Source organism: Eumetopias jubatus, unplaced genomic scaffold (assembly GCF_037043125.1).
Source record: "Eumetopias jubatus isolate StellerSeaLion01/CBP00866 unplaced genomic scaffold, mEumJub1_p1.0 scaffold_3, whole genome shotgun sequence".
In the NCBI taxonomy this organism is placed as follows: domain Eukaryota; kingdom Metazoa; phylum Chordata; class Mammalia; order Carnivora; family Otariidae; genus Eumetopias; species Eumetopias jubatus.
The window spans coordinates 24,266,429-24,271,088 of NW_028274809.1; the positions used below are offsets into that span (position 1 = coordinate 24,266,429).

General features: G+C 37.9%; 1 pseudogene; it reads left to right on the forward strand.

Moving 5' to 3' along the window:
* Positions 1-798, forward strand: LOC114215969 (uncharacterized; annotated as a pseudogene).
* Positions 799-4,660: the final 3,862 nt, after the last annotated feature.

A 4,660-nucleotide genomic window follows, 5' to 3' on the forward strand; every position in this document is an offset into this window, starting at 1 on the left:
CTGGGTGGGCACCATGGCCGGGATCACCACCATCGAGGAGGTGAAGCGCAGGATCCAGTTTCTGCAGCAGCAAGGAGATGGCTCAGAGGAGAGGGCCGAGCGCCTGCAGTGGGAAGTGGAAGGGGAAAGGCAGGCCCTGGAGAAGGCCGAGACTGAGGTGGCCTCCTTGAACCGTAGGACCAAACTGGTGGAAGAGGAGCTGGACCGCGCCCAGGAGCACCTGGCCACTGCCCTGCAAAAGCTGGAGGAAGCGGAGAAAGCCGCTGATGAGAGCAAAAGGGGTATGAAGGTTACTGAGAACTGAGCCTTAAAAGATGAAGAAAAGATGGAACTCCAGGAAATCTAACTCAAAGAGGCCAAGCACATTGCAGAAGAGGCAGATCGGAAGTATGAAGAAGTGGCTAGCAAGTTGGTGATTACTGAGGGGAACTTGGAACGCCCAGAGGAATGAGCCAAGCTGGCAGAGTCCCGTTGCTGGGAGATGGATGAGCAGATCAGACGGACGGACCAGAACCTTAAGTGTCTGAGGGCTGCTGAAGAAAAGTACTCTCAAAGGGAAGACAAATATGAGGAAGAGATAAAGATTCTCACGGATAAACTCAAGGAGGCAGAGACCCGTGCTGAGTTTGCTGAGAGATCAGTAGCCAAGCTGGTGAAGACAATTGATGATTTGGAAGATAAGTGAAATGCACCAAAGGAGAGCACCTTTGTACACAAAGGATGCTGGACCAGGCTCTGCTTGACCTGAATGACATGTCGAGCACCCCAGTCCGGCCCTGCCGCTGCTCGTCCCTCTGACCCAGACTCTGCCTGAGGCCAGCCTGCCCCTGCCCGAAGCTGACCTTGAAACTGAGGGCTGATCTCTAACTGGAAGGCTGCTTTCTCCTTTTGCCGCCTCTCCCACCCCAACCCCTGTGTCTTTTTCACCAAACTGTCTCTGCCTCTCCCTAGAGATTCCAGTTGGGCTTGAGGCTGAGCACCTTTGGGAACAATGTTTAAGGGAATGTGAGCACAATGCAAAGTATCTTGAAAAGCGTGTTGCGATGTACACATTTTGTAATTACCTTCTTTGGTGTTGTTGAGGTAGTGACCATTTGTAAAACATTCCAAATAATTCCACAGTCTGAAGCAGCAGTCTAACCCCTTCCTCACATTTGGAAAGTAACTTTCAGTTTAGTGCATACTGTCCTCTCCACAGAGGAGGGAAAGCCACAGGGGCCTGCCTTACTGAGAGCCAGAGCCCAGAAAGAGACCCACTCTGGGGGCTTCATTGCTTTGGCCAAAGTACCAGCCAAATTAGAAAGGTGATTCCAGAAGGAGTGGCCAAAAAAGTGTGGTTCAGGGTTTCAGCTTTAAGGTATCTTTGAGCAAATTTATTTGTAATTTTTTTTCCATCAGAAGTGACAAATTAAGATGGTGAGACTTCTGAGACCAAGCCCTTATCCTATTTTTTACCCTAACTGCCCACAGAATGGATCATGTTCCCCTTATGTTGAGGTGACCACTTATTTGCTCTCCTGCCTCCTTGAAGGAAAAAAAAGAAAATTATGTGTTTGCCACTGATTTAGCCATATGAAACAAACTCATCTCATCACCTTTTGCTAGATCCAAAGCTGCTCTCTAAAAGTGTCATCTCGTGCTTTGTATCAGTTAGTGCTGGAGAAATCTTGAATAGCTTATGTACAAAACTGTTTTTAAATTTTATATTATTTTGAAACTTTGCTTCTTTAGGGTTGGGGCACATTAGCTATCCTGTCTAGCTGAGAATTCTCTACAGTCTGTGGGCTAACTGTGTGCTGGTCTTTTAAAGTTTCTTTCCCTCCCCAGTTCCTCTTTTTGGTGAAGTTTCTGTGATGCACCTGTTAGGTGTGCATCCTGCAGCTTATTGGCTTAAAATGCACTCTCCTTGGTGTGCTCTCTTTGAGGGCCGATTGGGAGAAAGAGAAAGAAAGAAAGAGAAAGAAACCAATAGTGCAAACAAACTGTTTTGATACTGAAAATTGACAAGTGTCTTTTTGAAATAAAGAACCAGTCCCTCTAAAAAAAAAAAAAAGACAAGAAAAGAAAAGAAAAAGGTATAGTATGACACCATCCCAAAAATGGGGATTAGTGATTAATTTTGTAGAAGTTAGTATGTTGTTTCATTTATTTTAAAGTATATTTACTCTCAAACTAATTCAACAGTATACCTATAGAGCTACTGAACTGGAGCTTATCAGGTTATTATTCAGGCTGTCAGAAAAGATTTAATTATTGTAGAAAATTCAAAAAATAAATCAATTGCCCAAACCATTGTTAATTGAAACAGACAAGTCAAAAAATAAATCAGCATTATACCAAAATATATCAACACTGTTTTTGATTGATGAATTTTTCCTTTTAACATAGCCATCATTACTGTGTAGAAAATTTCCATTTGTAAATTCAAAAATATAACTTCTTCCCTTTCTCATTCATCTCATCTATCATCTGTTTGAAAGTACGAAGTTTCTACTTACCTATTCTTTCATCCATTTTCATATTCATCTTCATGGGCTAAGTTAAGCAGGAAAGAGTATGAGCACTCACTATTGAAAAGCTTCTGGTAAGTTGTGTAAACACCCTAATTATTTCACATATAAAAGATATTGCAGTTAAGCTGCCAAAAATATTGAAAGCCAGCAACACCTGACTTGAAACTTACCTTCTAATGTGACATCCATCCAAAGAGACTAGCTTATTTTCTGCTCAGGCTATGGAGTCATTACAACTGAAGCATAAAATGTAATCAATCTATATCTTATTTATAAGAAATGAAAGTTTTTGACTTGGAAGAAAAAAATCTCTCAATTGAATTTATTTCCACACCAAAAACTGATTAAATCAAAAGTGGAACATTTTCCTAGAGTTAACCTTTGCTCAGTGAATCACATATAAGATCCTCCTGATATATTTGAAATAACGAGTTTTGAAAGGTAAAGAGGAGGGTATAGAAATAACACTGGTGATGGAACTAAAAGGCAGAACTTAATTCTTGCCAGTGTGAAAATTTTAATTGTTTACAAAATAGTCAAGGAATATATGTTATAAATCAAACCTTGGATTAATGAAATTTGGTGTTAAGCTAAGAGAAAGCAAACCAGAAAACATTAGAGAATATTTCAAAAAGCTAAGTATTATAAAACCCCAGCTATCTGGAACTCTTTGAATGCTTTATTATTTTGGACCCTCAGATTTTACAGGCATATAATGTTTTACCTCTGAAAGTTAAAGATCAAAATTTTGGTACATAACTGTTTCAAAAAGGTATTGTGCATTTCTCTCAATCCTTAAATAAAGAATTTTGCTGAAACTTTAAGTCAGCTTCCAGATGATGGAACATCATTTTTATGAACATCTGCTATTTCACTATCTGTAAATCAAAGGCGTGTAAGACTGGCCTATTTTAAATGTCTCTAGACTTTGTACTTTGTAGTTCTACAACAGCTTTCAGTAGTAATGTGGTTTCCTCTTTGAGGATAAATTGCTCTCTCTTCTACATGCTATCAGCATGTCTACATAAAGTATCATCCTAGAGTTTATTTTGTTTAATCTGCAGAAGACCTGCCAGAATTGTGTGCAAAATAATAATAAACATCTTCTGGAAGACCAATGAAACAAGGTGGCATTAAGCTAGGTGCTATTTCTTTAGCAGGAGGCTGTCTTTATTTGCCACTTAGTGGGAGATAAAATTTCTATTTGGGTTAGGTAATATTGCGAACCAGTAAATTCCAAATAGGTATTGTCATTTTAGGAAAATACAATTAGCATCAGAAAAATAATATATTTAGATTCAGACTCTTAATGTAGACTAATTTATATAACAAAAAAACTCTTTAATTTAAAGGATAAATTATACCAGTGTTTTAAATGCACTTATAGACAAAAATAAAACAATAAAAAATCATATTTATGTTACAACTTATGCACTTATTAAGAGAGATCAAGAACAAACAAAAAAATTGTTCCAGTAATTTTTTTATGTATGTTTGATCTCAGAATCTTAAAATTATAGTTTTAGGCATGGAAACTTCAAAGATGATTTTCTTCCTTCCTTTCTTCCATAGATGTCAGCCTGATGCATTGATCAAAGTGTGAGTTAACGGTGGAGCAAAGAGAACTGGAAACCAATAAACTTACACCTAGGTTTTTGCTCTTCTTATTAATATATGTATTAATTAATGCTCAACAGAATAATCCTAATTATGTCAACTGTCAATTCTCACATAAAGACCACCAAAAATAACTAAATAAATAAAATAAAAACAAGAACAAAGCTGTTGACAAGCAAAGCTAAGTGCATTAAATTTACTTCAGCAAGGGATATTATTATCTTGTCTTAGTAATATTTCAAAGAAAGAGGATAGGGAAGAATATTTATAGAGTTTTGGAGTCTTCTCTCAAGTTATTTAAGGTGAGTCTTTCAAGGCAGGGGGATCTAGTTAGAATTGGACAAAGTTCGTGCCTTAATAGTTTAGGATCTGAGGTGAAAGTCTTAAAGTAGTCTTAATAAACTAATGGATGTTGTAAGAGGTAAGTTCTTTATTCAGGCGAGCAAACTGGTATTCTGACGAGTTATTTGCCCAGATGAGAAAACTGTCAAGAAAAAATGCTTTGCAAGTGTTTTAAAACAACTAAGTTG